This window comes from Amblyomma mixtum, chromosome 2 (assembly GCF_055824585.1).
Source record: "Amblyomma mixtum isolate Tamu chromosome 2, ASM5582458v1, whole genome shotgun sequence".
Lineage (NCBI taxonomy): Eukaryota > Metazoa > Arthropoda > Arachnida > Ixodida > Ixodidae > Amblyomma > Amblyomma mixtum.
In genome coordinates this window covers 242,559,383-242,578,148 of record NC_143013.1, presented here as the reverse complement: position 1 = coordinate 242,578,148, position 18,766 = coordinate 242,559,383, and the positions used below count along the sequence as shown (strand labels likewise).

General features: G+C 48.8%; 5 non-coding genes across 5 annotated transcripts; 4 read left to right on the top strand and 1 right to left on the bottom strand.

Moving 5' to 3' along the window:
- The first annotated feature begins 151 nt into the window (after positions 1–151).
- On the top strand, positions 152–242 carry TRNAY-GUA (transfer RNA tyrosine (anticodon GUA)). Its single transcript is given in 2 exon segments — positions 152–188; positions 207–242. It is a non-coding gene; the product is annotated as a tRNA-Tyr (tRNA).
- A 3,185-nt stretch (positions 243–3,427) lies between these two features.
- TRNAK-CUU (transfer RNA lysine (anticodon CUU)) lies at positions 3,428–3,500 on the top strand. Its single transcript has one exon. It is a non-coding gene; the product is annotated as a tRNA-Lys (tRNA).
- An 8,118-nt stretch (positions 3,501–11,618) lies between these two features.
- TRNAY-GUA (transfer RNA tyrosine (anticodon GUA)) lies at positions 11,619–11,709 on the bottom strand. Its single transcript is given in 2 exon segments — positions 11,619–11,654; positions 11,673–11,709. It is a non-coding gene; the product is annotated as a tRNA-Tyr (tRNA).
- A 942-nt stretch (positions 11,710–12,651) lies between these two features.
- TRNAY-GUA (transfer RNA tyrosine (anticodon GUA)) lies at positions 12,652–12,740 on the top strand. Its single transcript is given in 2 exon segments — positions 12,652–12,688; positions 12,705–12,740. It is a non-coding gene; the product is annotated as a tRNA-Tyr (tRNA).
- Positions 12,741–18,693: 5,953 nt separating this feature from the next.
- Positions 18,694–18,766, top strand: TRNAK-CUU (transfer RNA lysine (anticodon CUU)). The gene has a single exon. It is a non-coding gene; the product is annotated as a tRNA-Lys (tRNA).

Here is an 18,766-nt window from a genome sequence, read left to right as displayed (position 1 = left end):
AAAGTGTAAATTGCAACGCAAGCCACCCGTAGCCATTGTTCTGTCTAGGGCACGTGGTCTAAGGTACACGGATAATATGGTACAGCGACTGCAGAGCCAGGAACTGTGTATGGCGCATTCAGAGGAAAAGAAACCAGTTTCGGCTCCGTCCCCGTCGATAGCTCAGTTGGTAGAGCGGTGGACTGTAGGGGTCTCTTACTGCGGACATCCATAGGTCGTTGGTTCGAATCCGGCTCGACGGAGTGCTTCTATTTTTGGATGCATACACGCTCAGTGTAGCACAGCTGCTAGATTTTTACTGTCACTAATTCTTATTATCGTCCTACAAACGCCGGTATTGTTATGGAACCCACGAAAAGCTATATCTTCTTTTTTCTTTCAATTTCTGAGGTGTTCTTGCGCGAACTATCATTGCTAAGTAACTACAGGCGACTTCACCAAAATTTTTATACAGGGTGTCCCAGCTAACTTGGACCAAGGTTTATAAAAAAACTAGCGTTGTTCAGAACTGAAATCGCGTGGATGTTGTTAGGGTTTTTCTAAAGTTACAGTACCATTTTTTCGCTCCTCCTATTTGATTAATTAGCCGAGATAAATAAAATAACTTTTTAAATATAGCTTGAAACGTTCAGGCGTGAATAGGAAAGTTGTGGAGCTCCACAGATATTGTCCAACCCAGGCACTTCCAAGGAGGTAGACTTAGCGTGGCCGTTTTTATTCGGGAAATACGAAAGCCCGCGGAGTTTAAAAAATACCACGTGACAGCGCGCTCCGTGCGCCTGAATTCGCCGCGATTACAGCGCTCTCATCCGTGCTTTGCAAAAAGCATCACTCGCTTCGCGCCTTTTGGGCTGCCCAAGACAGAGCTTCGCGTTGAGTTTGGTTGCAAGATAAGCGCCAGTGGACACGGGCGGCAGTTGAAAGAAAGCGCGGCTGCCGTTTCTGCGGCGATAATTGCGCTCTCACGTTAGCAGGGTGCATGAGGAGGAATGATGACAATCTCATGAGTTCGAATTTGGGAGCAAGATCCCAACAAGCAAAGCCGCATATAACAAGCTTGTGAATCACGTCGTGTGAATCACGATGAAAAACGGAATCCGCGCTTTCACCTGCCGCTGGTGCCCACTGGCGCTTATCTTGGAACCAAGCTCAACGCGAAGCTCTGTCTTGGGCAGCCTGAAAGGCGCGAAGCGAGTGATGCTTTTTACAAAGCACGGATGAGAGCGCTCTAATCGCGGCGCATTCGGACGCGGAGCGCGCTGCCACGTGGTATGTTTCAAACTCCGCAGGCTTTCGTTTTTCCCCAATAAAAACGGCCACGCTAAGTCTATCTCGTATGAGGTGCCTGGGTTGGACAATATTTGTGGAGCTCCACAGCTTTGCTATTGGTGCCTGATCGTTTCAAGCTATATTTAAAAAGTTAATTTATTTATCTCGACTAATTATTCAAATAGGAGGAGCGAAAAAATGCTACTGTAAGTTAGATACGCCCTAACAACGTCCATGCGATTTCAGTTCTGAAGAACGCTTAGTTTTCTTTATAAATCTTGGTCCAAGTTAGCTGGGACACCCTGCATATAAAACACAGGTTTCCGCACTCGTAAACGTTGCCGTTAACCCTGTAGTGCGTGGTTACCAGCTAACTAAAATTGTGGAAAATAACTTCTGAAAATCTCAAATTGTGGGTTTTAACTTCCCTGAGTGATACCTGGGCTGTGAGAAACGCCGTAGTGGAGGGCTTTGGATTACTTAGACCCCCTGGTGTTCTTAACGTGCGCTGATCTCGCACAGCATATAGTGGTGCTTTGAGCGTTTAGCCAGGAAACGCTGGTCGGTATTGAACACAGGCGTTTGCGATGAGCGTATATTCAAGTCACGTACTGTTGCGGCTCTCTTGGTGCTGCTTACCGTGTATCAACGCATATGTCGTTGCTTTTCCGTCGCGCGACTTTCTGCATGCATGACTTTCGGGGCAATGCGGGCATCGTTAAAGGGACACTGAGGAGAAATTGAAGTTGGCTTGTATCGACAGAATACCAGCTCCTGATTACAAAAACGCCACTCATACTGACAACAAAGCTCTTGTAACGTAGAAAAGAGCAAGAACCAGAATACAGGTATCGCTGCCACAGGCCAAACTCGCAAGTACAAGCGTCATGACGTCATATAACAAAACAGTGTTGCTAGAACTCTAGGACCCGAGAAGCCACAAATCCCTGAGGCACAGCCAATGCATGCGGAAATGACCTTGACGTCGCCAGATGGCGCCACGTGCCCGGCAGCTACGCGCGCTCCTGCAGCGCCGGAACCAATCAGCGCCTGCATGTTCACAGCGGTATGCGGCTCCCGGTATTCCGCTAGCGGTAACAAGGTACACGGTATGCTAAAGGTGTCTATTTGCGAGAACTTCGTTGACGGCTTCGAGAATGAGATCCATCGTAACGCTGGCAAAACGCCAGTGCAAACGTAATCGAAGCGACTGTAGCGACGGCCGCAATAGCCGATAGATGCCTTCAACGTGCGGCCGGCGGTAGCTTTATTTTCGGCTGCTGCTAGGCCGCACTCAACGTTTTTAGATGGCCGCACTACTGGCCGCTAGAAATCACGGAGTCTGCGGCACGTCATGCGCACTTCATGTAACACGCCACTTAGTCCTGTGTCGTCATAGGAGAATCCCAAGTTTGAATCAGAGCGGCGGGAAAAACTTTTTCAACTTCGAATCCAAATTTCTTAGAAATAAATGCATCTTTCGCTGCCGGCCAAGTGGCAACAAAGCCATGACATGCCGAACTATCGGATTTTACTACAAAAAAAAAATATTAATAGTGCTCTCCTCAGTGTCCCTTTAAAAGCAGGGGCGGAAGACAGGGAGTTGGGATGAACAGTTTGCTCAACCGAAGCTCACTGCTGTCAAAGTGTCTGTCGCAGCAGTTGCCCAACCCTGTGATATGCCGGGAAGCTGCGGAATTCTCTGTGGTTATCTGTTTCTTAATCCGTGCAAAACAGAGTGCTGATGATTCGGTAAAATGCACGCAGGCTTAATGACGAAGTTCGGCTGACATCATGCTCCGTCTGTGGCCCTCACTTGGACGCGGCTACGCTGCTCTGTGTGTCGAGCGAAACCTGAGCGACCAGTCAGATGTCTTAACGTTACCGAAGCGTGCAACGTCGACGAGGCTGCACGCGATAGTATACAGTCAGCCGCTTTACTGGGCTTTCTAGTAGTCTTGTTCTTGCTTTCTCCTCTGCTGATCAGTATCTCCGCTTCCCGTAGCAGTTGGAAGGGCTCCAAGTGCTGAACGTGCGTGCCCTGAGAGGTAAATGCTCGGGATCCGTTTGCTCTACCGCGAATAGAAGGCCATAACAATCACCACCTGATCGTCGAGGGAAATGTGCACTAGTGCGTCCTACTCCCTGCTGACACATCGCCCGGCTAGCTCAGTCGGTAGAGCATGAGACTCTTAATCTCAGGGTCGTGGGTTCGAGCCCCACGTTGGGCGCTTTTTTTTGAATTTTTGAAAATTATTGTACTTGGTTTAACCCTGTGATGCCCGGCGCATCACTTTTAATACAGATTGTAAAACTGTAAATAATTTTAATTTCGGCTCACATGACGTCAAGTATTGTTGAAATACTAGAAGACGCAGTCTTTTCCAACATATTAATAAAAACAAGACCTAAGCTCTAGCTCTCAGAGATGCTGCTGATAGTAACGCTGCATTATCAAAATATGGAACGTTTTCGAAATGCGGTCTTGATTTACTTCATTGGTCTGCGTATTGATGCCCAGTTTTGTCGACCTTGAAGAAAAAAAATCACGAAAATTAGCTGTTAATTATGTTGCGGTGTTCTTATATAGTTCGTAAGTTTTTAATATTTCTGCTCTAAACGGACCTTAGAGAATAAATACTGGACGTTGATAACTTTTGTGCGACATTTTCAATCCCTTAACATTACTGGGCTAAAACTGGGCTTAAAAGATTTCGGCCAGATTTGACATGAGCTGTTAATTTTTGCCTCCGTAGGGCCCTCCAGCCATATCTTTAACTTGGATGAACGACATCACACATTCGTTGTCGGTGACGAGGTAACTATATGCCGCTAATTCTGTAATAATGAACGTGGGGAAATATCATTTCTCATGCAATTAAAAAATTAAAAATCAATAGTGCACTGAGGACTTCACAAAATCTAACTTAGCGACTTTCTTTCACTTGATTCATTCCTCTTAGCAGGACAAAATAAACGCACCATGCTGTTTTTAGAAAATATTAATGCCCGTGATGCTGATAATTAATAAACGACAATGAAGTGTATCACTCATGGGGCCCATGAACAGAGTCCCACTGTGCCTCCACCTTGATTATGGCGCGTTTGCGCTGTTGTTTCTTCGTTGTTTGATGAATTGCTGTCGTTTATGAATTAACGACATCGTTGAGGGTACGGACGTGCAAAGTGTCTCCAAAATATGAAGGCGACATTGACGACAAATAGAGGTGGCCTGTATCGGTAGATTATCACGTTCTAAAATCCAGTACGCTACTTTCACTGAAAAAATGAGCTTTTATGAGCTAGAAAAGAAAAAAAAAGAAATGCGGGTGTCGCCACCACCGGCCGATTTCTCAACTGCGGTGCGTCAGCGCAGCTTTTTTTTTTTTTTTTTTTGCACTGATGGACGCTATAGGCTAAACCGCCACTCACTTGGAAGCGGTCATCGCACCGGAGTCCTTTTCGATGTAGACGCTACGTGTTTGGCGTAAGCTGCGAGGAATATTTTAAATGCAGTGTTCTCAGCAATTAACGCGTCTTCTCATACGATGGTCCAACCCGGTGCCACTGCCTCTCTGGGGCGGCCGTTGTATCAGATAAGCTAATCAGGGCTGTTAGTCCGTAATTATTCCCTTAATTAAAATTTACTCCACCGCTGGGAATTCTCCTGTATTACGGAATTCTGGATTCCTGGAAGCTGGATTCTGACAATAGCCGACGCTAGCAGATCAACTTCGTTCGTCGAAGTCTTAGACCACTCGGCCATCGTCACTTTTTTTTTAAACGTAGCATTTATTAGAGCGAAATGTTGTTCAATGTACGCGAACTATTCACAAAGTGTTTAGGAAGCAGTATTAAATCTGGATAAAAAAAAGACACGTCCAGGCAAGAAGGCTGTCGAACTACTAACAGCTGCACCGTGAACACTTGGGAAGCCACCCGAGGCAGCAAAGCACCACAATGGAGGGAGACAGGGTGCCGATTCGGTTTGAAGTCTGTCTGGGCACATATTTCCCTGAAATGTACTATTGGTCGACAGAAATGGGATGATAATGATGCAACAGGTTCACAATGCTGCTCCAGTAAGAAAGAACATATCAAGGGGTTCATCAACAAATACTGATGCAGTAAGGCATTCTACAACATGAGCAGAGAAATTAATTTGCTTTTTCGATGTCCACTGCAGGACATCCCAGACATTTTTGCGTGTTTAGAATCGATGCAGCAATGCTCTATGGTACTGGAACGTCACAGAGGCGGCATTTTACCCAAGACACAAGAATGCTCTTGTCCTCTTGCTATGTTTAAACAGGCAATGTCTGTGTGGGTAGCGTATAGAATAAAATCTTTGTAGATGGCGAGAAAGGCCTTTTACGTAATATTTTATGTACAGTCCCCGTCAAAAGTATACAGCCCAAGGGGATTGCTTCTAAGCTGTTTAGCGGGGCTCCCTAGCACATCTAGCCGTCGAAATCTTGGAAGGCTTGAGGACGCGAAGCCATTCCTCTCTGTAGAGGTTGCGGTCGCTGAAGGTGCATAATCAGGCACACAGCAGGCTTTTGCGGTATACTCTTGACGGAGGATGTGCGTCCTGTACAACCGTTTCGGCGGTACTGAAAACAAGAACTCAGGAGCAAAACGAACCCGTAAGAAACGAACATCGAAATAGACCTCATGGATTGACACCCATAAACACGAACGACCACAAATATTAGAAGAGGCAATAAGGAAAGGCAAAATTGTACTTAAATTAGCTTTCAAGAACGCACGAACTATCGTGTAGGAACCCTGCTGAAAAAAGTTCTATGATGCAAAAACCTCATAGGTCATTCATCATAGAATATCATAAAATCTGTATGATATATCATACAATTCGTATGATATTCTGTGACGTTTCTATGATGACTGTATGATTTTACACAAATGTATGAAATTTGAATGATACTTTTCTATGATAAGTCTATGATATTTCTATGGTAATCTGTATGAGTTTATTGCATCATACTTTTTTCAGCAGGGAAGTGTCTCGGAAAAGCATGAAACGCGAAACAATATTTGTCGCATATAAAGATGGGCTAAAGCAATGGCACCAGCGCTGACAGGCAGGAACACGATATCATGTCTCAAAGATTGAGAACAGGAATCCTTCGAAAAGAAACAGGCATTATGTGAAATCATTCCTAGCACAAAGAATAATTTTCGCAACATTTTATATTAGTGTGGTCAGAAACAGGTTACAGGTCGTCGCTCTGCCGGATATCGAGAGACCACGAGGTACAGAAACCTGGTCTTAGCGATGTAGGGTTGGCATGCGTTCTTTCCAGTAATGCGCACTCCGGTTATAGGATTTTAATCGAACGTCATGGTACTTGGGTGGCTTACGCGTACATGCAACACCAGCATACTCAACAGGTGTAAACCATCGGAGCATTTAGAACAATTTATCCGTGCATCTGAAACAGCTGAACTCCTCCGTTAAACGACTAATTTTTTGTCAGCACAGAAAAACACGAGATGATCTGCATGAGGTAATAATATTTTGAGCTCATTACCCTAAATACAAAAACTAAGAACGGCACCACAATTCAGAGTACTCATACACAGCGGCTCTAAGTAGTACAAAGCGCAGAGCAGCGGAGACAACGGGCAACCTTGTTTCACCGAAGGCAGAATGGGCACCGGTTGATGAAAGACAGCCATTAATGATCAAGCGTGTTGAGCAGTTAGTATAACAGAGATGCAAGAGAACTCTCACCTCCCAGCTTAGCAAGCTAAATGAGCACCTTGCCACGTTCACCACTCCTTCCTCCAGCGCCCAGGTCGCCCCTTTGGCTGACCTTGTAGAAACCACCACACAGGCCCATCACACTCGCTTGGTTCAGCTGGAAACTTCGGTTCTCCAGATCCTTACCACCCTCCAAGCACAATCCAAACAATTAGAATCCTTCACTTCTACGCTCCAATCCCTGCATGAGTCACTGCCACCGGCCAAAAAGAAGGAACGCGTACCATCGCGTTCCTCTCCACTATCATAATGGCGTTTGGCGAGGACCTCGAGATTGTGCAGTGGAACTGCCGAAATCTTTGCCACAATAAGACCCCCCTCCACCAGTATCTACTCACCCGCCCCTCTCTGCCTCATTTTCTCCTTCTCCAGGAGACCCGGACGGCCCGCAATGTCCCAGGCTACCGCGCCTACCATGCCACTACGGCCACACCACTTGCGTCTATTTATGTACGCAGTGACGTGCTCGTAGAGCAAATTGACATCCCCTCCACCCTCCTTAAATATTTAGTTGGTGTGGTTTATTACCACCCTTCTTCCCGCATCTCAGTCGTCCTTTTGTCTTTTTATAACCCCCCTGTCACTTCCTCTTTATTCTCTGCTCTGGGTAAATTCCTTCACTCTCTTCCTTCTACCTCCCATATCCTCTTTGGTGGTGACTTTAATGCCCCTCACACATTGTGGGGCTACCCACAAACCCTCAAACCCGGCCGCCTCCTCCATTGTCTGTCCCAGGAACGCCACCTCACCCTTCTTAATACTCCTGGCTCTCCTACTCGAGCGGGCACTGCCTCACAACGCCCCACGACACCCGACCTCACTTTCTCTCGGGGTTCACTTTCCTTTCACTGGCAGGTGACAGCCGAAACTCTTCTAAGTGACCACTTTCTCATCCATATCACCGCTTCTCTTTCCCACATCCCTCGCTGTCATCCGGTTATTCACAATGACTGGCATGCTTTTCGCACTAATCTCGCCTCCGACTCCTTTCAATCCTACGACGACTGGACGTCGCGCATCTCTGCAGCGCTCACGTCCAGTAGCCGTCGCGTTCGCTCTCGTTACCCAATCCAAGACCCAGATCCTCACCTTCTCCGTTTATGGCGTCGCCGTAAACGTCTTCAACGCTCCTTTCGCTCCCAACCACACAATGCCCAACTTTCCTCCCGGATCACTGCTCTGCGGGCCGAGATCGTCGCCCACTGCGCCTCCCTCGAGCACTCTCGTTGGAGTGCTCTTTGTGATGGCCTTGATTCTTCTTTGCACTCGCGATCCGCATGGTCTCTCTTTAAATCCCTCCTTGGCACTAAGCCTGCCCTTGCTCCCACTCTAGCTAAAGCCCTCACTCAGGGGACTCCCTCCGAAGTTCTTGATCAACTCGCCTCTCTCTACCTCCCGCCCCCTCTGGCACCCTCCTACCCGGTGTACTCAGGTGGATCTAACCCCGATCTGGACCAATGCTTCACTCTCCGGGAGCTCGAATCTGCTCTGGCTGCTAATGCTACACGCTCGGCTCCCGGTGAGGATGCCATTACATACACCACACTTCGTAACCTTCCTGACTGCGCCAAAGAATTCCTCCTCCAAACCTACAATGAGGCCTGGCAGAGCGGCTGCTTGCCGAGCTCCTGGACATCCTCCCTTATTTCTATGATTCCAAAGCCGGGCAAACCTCCCTCTCTCTCTAACCTCCGCCCAATCTCCCTGACGTCGTGCGTTGGTAAGACCCTTGAGCGAATGGCTCTGACTCGCCTCTCTGATTTTCTTGAGGAACGGGAGTTCTTCCCCCATTCTCTCATTGGCTTCCGACGCCGCGTCTGTGCACAGGACATGTTTCTGATTCTCCAGCAAACGTTTCTGTCCCCTACACCCACTCAAATTTACGCACTTGTGACCGTCGATGTTCGCAAGGCCTTTGACGGTGTTTGCCACGATCACATCCTTTCTCAGCTCGCCTCTTTGGATTGTGGCTCCCGCATGTACTCCTATATCCGCTCATTCCTCTCTAAACGTGTGGCTCGCTTTCGAGTAGATACCCACTTGTCTAACCCACACCACCTCACCCGTGGCACTCCTCAAGGTGCTGTTCTCTCTCCTACCCTTTTCAATCTCGCTATGGCCCCTCTCGCCTCCCAGCTAGCTGAAATTCCCGACCTGCATCATATATTTTACGCCGATGACATCACTCTCTGGTGTTCATCTGGCTCTCCCGGTCACGTACAGGACACCCTGCAACGTGGCCTAGATCTCATCGACTCCTTTCTCACCACCGCTGGCCTCTCTCCTGCTCCTGAGAAATCCGAGCTTCTCCTTCTGAACCATTCCTCCTACCAGCGCTCACACAACCACTTCGTCTCTCTCCACCTTTCTGGCTCTCCCATTCCTGTCGTCACACAGTGCAAAGTTCTTGGCTTCCCTTTGCATGCGGCTAAGAATGTGCAATCCCTTCACCGCGCTGTCACCACCTGCCACTCTGTAACTCACCTCCTGCGGCGCGTGGTCACTCGACGCTCAGGTCTCCACGAGGCTCACGCGTGCCGAGTTGCCCACGCGCTGGCCCTCAACAAGGTCTTGTACTTTGCACCCTACGCTTCCTTCACTCAGACTCAACTTAACGCTCTCGAGACTGCCCTTGTGGGCCTCTACAAGGCAGCTCTCAACCTCCCTATCACTACCTCTACCACTAAGCTCTTTGCCACAGGCCTCTTCCATCCTCTTCGTTCTCTTCTCAGTCTCCATCGTGACTCGCAGCTTGCCCGGCTTTCCCTTACCCGTCAGGGTCAGTGGTTATTGACTCAAGCGGGTATCTCGCCCATTCCAATCTCCCCGTTTACCTCTCCTATTCCCACCCCCGCCCCCAATCTTCGTATCCTTCCCCTCCCGACCAACATGTCCCCCGTCCTGCACGCCGGACGTCGTCATGCGGCCGCGCAGCACCATTCCCCTCTCTTTGATACCCAGGGTGTAGCTTACACGGATGCCTCTTTCGTGGCTCCTCGAGGTTCCTGTGGCTACGCCCTGTACCATCCACACCTCCCTGCTCCTGAAACCCACACCAGCGGGCCGTATCTACACCCTCCAGACGCATTGTCCCTCGAGGTTCTCGCCATTGCGCATGCCCTCGAGTCATTTGCCCTCCTTCCCTCTCTCCAAGAGTACACAGTCTATTCAGACTCACAAGCCGCTATACACCACATACAGAAACGCACCCTGACCCCTTCTCTCCAACAGGAGGTCGAACGAGCGGTCTCCGCACTGCAGCCTTCCATCGTTTTCCTCCGCTGGGTCCCTGGGCATTCAGGGATTGACGGCAATGAGCTGGCCCATCAGCTCGCCCGCGACACACTTTTCCGGGCACCGTTGATCCCCTGGCCCAAGCCCTCGGAGGACGGTGGGAGACTCACCCTTCGCCGCACCATAAAAGAGGTCTACCTTGAGCTCCGCCTCGACAAACGCCTTTACCCTCCCCCTCATCCATCACTCACGGTGCCGGAGTCTCGCCTTCTTCGGCACATTCAGATGAATGCAGTTATCACCCCGTCCCGCCTCTTCCTCTATCGCTATCGATCGGACCCTTCCTGTCCCAACTGCCCCTGTATCTATGCGGACCTGGCCCATTGCCTCTTCTATTGCCCGGCTGCTCAGCAGTCGGGTTCCTTCCCCCCACCCTCTCTATCCATCACCACCTGGCTCGACTGGCTTGGCGCTGAAGGGGAAGAAGAACAGCGGCTTCTGGTCGCCCAGGCGGTCGAAATGCTCGGCCTATAAATTTTGGTCGAATAAAAGTCTTTTACTACTACTACTACTATAACAGAGACGTACTCCCTGGGAAAGAACTGAACTCAGATTGACCTGCTCTAAAAGAGAGCAAAGAAATCAGTAGCACACTCGATAAAACGCCTTTGCAAGGTCGCAGCAGCAATGAAAAACTATACGCGCAACATAAAGTTAGACCATATTGATGGGCCCTTCAAGCCACATGTCTTGTAATTTCAAATCAAAGTACACGTTGCCGACTTTTGCGAAAATCTTATGACCTACTTTAGAAAGCGTGATAGGTCTGTAGTCGTCAACTAATCGTAGTTTATGTTTACCATCGCTTTTACACATTAGGCTGCGAGGCTCTTCTTCTTGAGACTTTGGCTTTAAACAGAAAGAATAAGAAGTCATCCATGAGTGCTCTTTCAGTTTTTATTATCTTACATAAATTTCCATCACCTTGTTTGGAGTGTGCACAATCGCAGGAAAAGCATAATGTTGTTTTCTTCATTGCAATAAATCCGTTGTAAGCCCAGCGGTGCCGTGTGCGTCTGTCTTCTATTTATTTTCCTGCGTCCGTCTTAGCTGATTCCATCTATGCGCACTATGAACCCAGCAAATTACGCTTTTGTACGAGCAGTAGCTGAATGCGTGACTTTCAAGTTTCAGTGCGACAAAGCCAAGCACGCGGAGTGACTTAGCGAAGCACGCGGAGGGACTTAGCGACAGGTTGCTGGCGGTAATAATACAGGAATTATACTACACCGTGCGAGTCGGCACTTACTGAAAAGTAAATAAAAAAGACTCCGTCGAGCCGAATTCGAACCAGCGACCTATGGATGTCCGTAGCACGAGACCTCTACAGTCCACCGCTCTACCAACTGAGCTATCGACGGGGACGAAACAGGAGTCGGATTCTTTTCTGCAAGTGAGCCGTAGGCAGTCATTAATTCAGGAGTCAGCTCGGAAGGGTATCCGTAGGCAAAGCAATGGCCTCTGGTGGCTTGCGTTGAAATTTGCTCCCCTTACTTTCTGCGCTGGGAGATTTTTTTTGGTCGTTTTTTCATTTTGTCGTCCGGTTCTAAAGGCACTTTGGGCGCTTCTTTTTTGTCCATTTATTTTCTTGCATTGCCGCGATCGTCACTATCCCTTCAATTATTCGTTTTTCATGACCGCATGGGAAATGCAAATGGAGATTCGTGGCTGGCCATTAGTGATAGCCTGATCAGTTTTTAGAATTACGAACCCGTCATAGCTCCGGCGCTGTGGCTATAGCTAAAAAAATTCTGGTCATCTCGCGCGCCCTTCTTCTTTTGCGCCCTCATTGCACCGCCCAGCAGTGCACGTCACTCCATACCACACGTGTCCTGTGACCTGCTCTCTCCCCCGTCTACCGTCGATTATCGAGCAGCGGCTTGCACCACAGCGCGGGTAGGATGGATACGCCAATGGGCGGGACAGACAAGACCCCGTGTTATGTGCGTCATGGAGGGATGTGTACCGCTGACACTGAAACGGTTGTTACTAACAGTCAGCTAAATATATCAGTTTGTATCTCTTGCGGTCGTGTAAAAGGCATCTTTAAATGAATAAGTTCGATGGATTCAAAGAGAATAAAATATCAAAGCAGGACCAACTAAAGTGGCTAGAGAAACTAACAATTAAGAGAAAGCTGAACGACGAAAGAAAGTTGTGCAGAACACGGGGAGACATAAATTGCGGCTCAGGCCACCTGGGGCCATTGCCCCTTCTAGGGTAAACAGTCAGGCACGCCGCCTTCTTAATCAAGGGCTGGACACGGCGCACTTGAGGAAAAGAAGTTGCCTGCACCTCTGTCCCCGTCGATAGCTCAGTTGGTACAGCGGTGGACTGTAGAGGTCTCATTGCGGACATCCATAGGTCGCTGGTTCGAATCCGGCTCGACGGAGTGTTCTTTTTTTAGATACATGCACGCTCAGTGTAGCAGAGCTGCTAGATATTTACTAATTCTTATCGTCCCACAAACGTTGGTATTATTATGGAACCCACGAAAAGCTACGTCTCCTTTTTTATTTCAATTTTCGAGGCGTTCATGCGCAACCTATCGTTGCGAAATAATTACAGGCGGCTTCACCAAAGTTTTTATTAATGTAGAAGGCACGAAGAACTTATATAAAACACAGGCTTCCGCACTCGCAAACGTTGCCGTTAACACAGTAGTGCGTTGTTACCAGCTAACTAAAATTATAGAAAATAGCTTCTAAAAATCTTAAATTGTGGGCTTTAACTTCCCGGAGTGACACATGGGCTGTGAGAAATGCCGTAATGGAGGGCTTTGGATCATGGTGTTCTTTAACGTGCGCTGATATCGCACAGCATATAGCGGTGCTTTGTGCGTTTAGCCTCCATCGAAACGCTGGCCGTTATTGAACACGGGCGTTTGCCATGAGCGTATTCAAGTGACGTACTGCTGCGGCTGTGCTGCTTACCTTGTATCAACGCATATGTCGTTGCGTTTCTGTCGAGCGACTTTCTGCATGACTTTCGGGGCAATGCGGGCATCGTTAAAACCAGGGGCGGAAGACAGGGAGTCGGGATGAACAGTTTGCTCAACCGAAGCTCACCGCTGTCAAAGTGTCTGTCGCAGCAGTTGCCCAACCCTGTCATATGCTAGGAAACTGCGGAATTCGCTGTGGTTATCTGTTTCTTGACCCGTGCAAAATAGACTGCTAATGAATCGGTAAAATGCACGCAGGCTTAAGGATGCAGTTCGGCTGATATCATGCACCGTCCGTGGAGCTTACTTGGACGCGGCTACGCTGCTCTCTGCGTCGAGCGAAAGCTGAGCGACCAGTCAGTGCAACGTCGACGAGGCTGCACGCGATAGTATACAGTCAGCCGCTTCACTGGGCTTTCTAGTAGTCTTGTTTTTGCTTTCTTCTCTGCTGATCAGTATCTCCGCTTCCCGTAGCAGTTGGCAGGGCTCCAAGTGCTGAACGCGCGTGCAGGTAAATGATCGAGAGTACTTTGCTCTACCGCGAATAGAAGGCCATAACAAGCACCACCTGATAGTCGAGGGAAATGGGCACTAGTACGTCCTACTCTCTGGCACTACCCATCGCCCGGCTAGCTCAGTCGGCCCAGCCGGGCCGCGGGAACAGGTTTTTTGATGCCTCGGCCGACGAGTATCAGGTTATTCTACCAAGTTTGCCAACCGGGCGTATCGCGCTGAATACTGTTTTCATGCATGGTGATGTGAGGGCTCGGCCGTACCGAGTCGAAGATTTCAGGGACGCTTTGGTGCTGCTTGGTGTGCTCCAAGATGTGGTTGCGCTGGGGGCGTACCAAATGAATCACGTTTGGGCGGTGACGTTGAAGGACACGGAGACGACACGGAAGCTATTGGCCTTCAACGAGGCGAAGGTAAAGGATCGCCGGTGCCTAATCGTCGACCCGAATAACCAGGTTGTCCGTTTGAAGATGCACTTGTTGCTTTATGGCGTGGAAGATGAAGATATACGTGCAGCGCTGTTGCCGTTCGGGAAAGTGACGAAGATCACCAGAGAAAGGTGGCGTGCACCGGGCGTAAGTGAAAAGGGCTCGACCACACGCACCGTGTCCCTGAATCTTAAGGCCGGTGTAAAGCTTGACGATATCCCTCATCAACTTATAAAGGTAGCAGGTGAGCTTGCTCTTCTCGTCGTGCCTGGCAGGGCGCCGCTCTGCCTCCGCTGCAAGACCACTGGGCACATCCGTAAGGATTGCCAGGTTCCGCGTTGCGCTCTTTGCCGCAGGTACGGTTACGACGAGACGCAGTGCGTCAAGACGTACGCGAATGTAACCGGGCCTGCGACGAGTGACATTTCGGAGCTCCTCATGGATGAGGCGGATGCCGAAGAAGCAGCTGGCCAGAAAAGCGACAAGGCTGCAGTAAAAGGTTCCTTACGCCTCTGACCCCTTCATCTGAGACTAAAGCCACCGGAGAAATTGGCAAGGAGCCACAAGTTCCTGTGGCTTGTGTGGCTACGTCAAGCGGGCCCAGAATCAGCGACGCAGCTGCAGGCGCAGGTGACACCCTCAACACGTTGGCAGCCTCTGAGGTAGCAGCCATGGAGGACGTCGAGGCAGCGAGCAGCGGTGCTGCATCAAAGCGTGCTCATGAGGACAGTGCGGACGGAACTGAGGCTCCCGAGACAGTGGCCGACGAGGAACCACCCACAAAAGCGGCTTTTCCGACGCGGCGGTCGCCCTTTCGTCCTCGGCCGAACGTGCTCTCAGAGAACCGGGTGGCGGGGGCGCCACCCCCTTTTCAGTCCTGAGGCGGCTGTGACGGCGTGGTGCCAAGCCACTGCCTCGGCTAAAGGTATGACCATGCTCCCGGGTTTTCTCCCCTAAGCGATGATACGGCTCGAAGGAGCAGTTCGATTCGCGACTATTAATGTTCGAGGGCTGGCTGCGAAAAGGAAGCAAAATCAGTTGTTTCGTTTGTTTAGCGAGCAGGAGTTAGACATAGTCGCTGTACAGGAAACAAAAGTTGATGGTGAGGAGCCGGGAGAATGGTTAGTTAGTTTACAGCGAGGTACAATGCTGTTGTTAGCCACGCTGTCGGAGCGTCGGCAGGATGTGTTCTCTTTGTGCGCCAGTGTCTTGATGCCGTGATTCAGTCCGTCATGACATGTGGGTCGTCGGGTCGTCTTGTGGTTTGCGATGTATCGTTGGGATCTTGTGAATGGCGTGTAATCTGTGTGTACGCGCCAAATAACATGAATGATAGACGCGAGTTTTTTGAAAGCCTTCGCCAATGTTGCAACTGCCAGAGGCTTGTTGTTATGATTGGAGATTTCGACTGTGTGCTTTCAGCGGATGACAAAACAAGTAGCCGATCGTTCAGTGATGCTAGCACAACTGTTCTTGCTGATCTGATAAATGAGTGTGGTCTGGAAGACGTGGCCGAATGCTTGGGGGCTGGACGCACTGTTCAGTTCACACATTTCCAGGCATCTAGTCATGCTCGCTTAGATAGGGCATATGTATCCCTTGACCTTGTACCTTTGTGTCTGGAGTATCAGGTACGCCCAGTGTCATTTAGTGACCACTGTCTGGTCACGTTCACGATCGGTAATAAGGAAAACAATGGAAAGAAATTCAACTGGCAAATGTGGAAACTAAACTCGAAATTATTGGAGGATGACGGCTTCATGAATGATGTAGAAAGACTTGTTGCGAATATGAATCAGGAGAGGGTAACAAAACTTGCAGCGAAGTGGGAGGGTTTTAAACAAGAATTTAAACTAATGGCGAGGAAGCGCAGTGGCAAGAGAAAAACGAGCTGAAGAAAATGCATTGCGCGCAAACCTGCAACGCCTAATGCAAGAAGAGTGCAAGAGACCGGGTTTCGAGCGCTCAAACACAATCTTGAGATGTTAGATGCGGAGCGATATCGTGGTGCACTTGTCAGAGCGAGATCTGAACACCTGATAAGGGGAGAAGCGCCCACAAAAAGAGAGTTAAGCACAGAAAAGTGGCACGCTCGTAGAAATCACATTGCAGAAGTGGAATGGAAAGGGCGTGTCACGAGCGACTCGAAGGAAATAGAACGGGCTTTTTTTGAATATTATGCAGAGCTGTTCTCTCGAAGTACAGTTGACGTTGAGCGCTTCAAAGCAGAGTATATGCCCTTACTGCCGCGCCTGGATGAGACGACCAAAGAATTGTTGGAACAGCCTATTACGCTGCAAGAAGTGAATAGTGCAATCGAAAACCTAAACCCCGGGAAGTCGCCGGGGCCAGACGGGATTAGCGCAGCCTTTTACAAAGTGTGTAAAGGACTGCTGTCACCAGTTCTCCAAGCGGTCTTTAACGAAGCGTATGATCTGAAAACGCTGCCTCCATCCTTTGCTTCATCCCACACAGTTTTAATTCCAAAGACAGATGACATAAATAAGTTACGTAGTGTCAAATCGTACCGACCAATAAGTCTCACCAATGTTGATTATAAGATTTTGATGAAAGTACTAGCTAAAAGACTACAAACCGTGATAAAAGATATTGTGGGAGACCACCAAACATGTGGAATTAAAAGCAGATCTATTTTCACCAACATTCACGTCGCCCGTAGTATTCTAGAATGTTGCGATGCTGCAGGAGATGGAGTAGCAATGCTCCAGATTGATTTTGAGAAGGCATTCGATAAAGTGCCCCATGATGTTCTTCTCTGTATACTGGACCATGCTAATGTCGGGAACGTTATTAAAGAGGGAGTGGCCATGGCTTACGAGGCCTGCACAACCAGGCTAATAGTAAACAAGTCCGTGGGGGAGAGAATTGAAGTACAGCGCTCAGTACGCCAGGGCTGCCCCCTCTCTCCCCTCCTATTTTGTTTGTTTTTAGAATCCTTTTGTCTGAGCATCATAAATCACGAGCAGATACGAGGTTTCAAACTACAGGAAGCAGTAGTGAAAGTGCTTGCTTATGCAGGTGATGTCGCGGTTTTTTGTACTGATTACAACAGCATCACACAAGTTGTAAAAACTGCAAGAGATTTTTGTGCTGCAAGCGGGAGCTCAGTTAACTGGGCAAAGTGCTTGGGTTTCTGGCATGGCGACTGGTCTGTGACCCCCGGTACTTTCGCCAGTATTAGCTTTGTGACGACCCCCGTCAGTTACCTCGGAGCTCCACTTGGATTCTACCGAGACAGTGACCCATACTGGAGAAGTCAATCGACTGAACTTCAGGAGAAAGTGGGGAAATGGAAAGGGTGGAACTGGTCAATATTTTCTAGAGCAACTACTTGCAACTTATTTTTAATCAGCAAAATTTGGTACGTACTGCAAGTACTACAAGTACTACACTGCTCGAGAGTCAATGCTCAGAAGTTGCACCGTGTGTTCGCTGTTTATGTGTGGGGGTCCTCTTGGGAGAGGACAAGTAGGACAAACCTTTTTCGGCGAGTCAGTTCAGGAGGCCTTGGGCTTGCTCACATTTTTCTGCGCCAAATCGTCCATCGTTTTATGTTTCTCAGAGAAACAAAGGACCCGTTTCTCCGTGCCGTCTGTCAGTTGCGCATGGGACGAGCTCTACCGAATCTCGTTGTCTCGACTGACTACATACCAGGAGGCATTTATGGCTTCCTAAAGGAAGTTGTTTTGGCTTGCAGATTTTTGACTGTCCGTTTTTCGTTAGAATATTTGTGTGGTGTCAGTCGGAAAAAGCTGTACAAAGATTTGTGTGATGTTGTGCTTCCTGAGCCATTGTATGGGACGATGTTTTCTTTCCAAAAAGGGAAAAATGTTTTGAAAAGAGTGAAGAGGATGCCGGTGCCGGCTGGGGCTAAGACGTTCTTTTTTAAGCTCCACACCAGTACGCTAACGGTCAAAAAGTGGATGGACCAGAAAGGACTTTTTGTGCCTTGGGGGGTGCACTGCATCATATGCCGAAAGGACGAAACCATCGAGCATGTGTTTCTGGAGTGCTGGGACGCCATTTTTCTTTGGGATGTTCTCCAGCGGACACTCAAAAAAGAACTCCCCCTGAACCCACATGGCATCAGGTTCCTCCCAGTAGAGAGTGATGATGGCACACCTTTCGATCTTATCATGTTATTTGCCTTGCATAGCATATGGAAAAGCAGAATGTCTGTTGAGAATGGTGACATTGATGCACGTTCAGCACGACAGTTCTTTAGGGAAAGTATTAGAAGCTATGTAAATGAGCAAAAAGTGCAGAAATGCGTGCCTGAATGGCTGGAACGCGTGGAAGTGCTGATAAATCTCAGATACTTTTAATCGCATAAATTCAGCCGAAGGACGGCTGAAGAATATTATGATTGTGATATGAAAGCTTGTCCTTCCTTTCTGTGATCTTGTTTGGATGAACAATTCAGGCAATAAAGAAAAAAAAAAGCCCGGCTAGCTCAGTCGGTAGAGCATGAGACTCTTAATCTCAGGGTCGTGGGTTCGAGCCCCACGTTGGGCG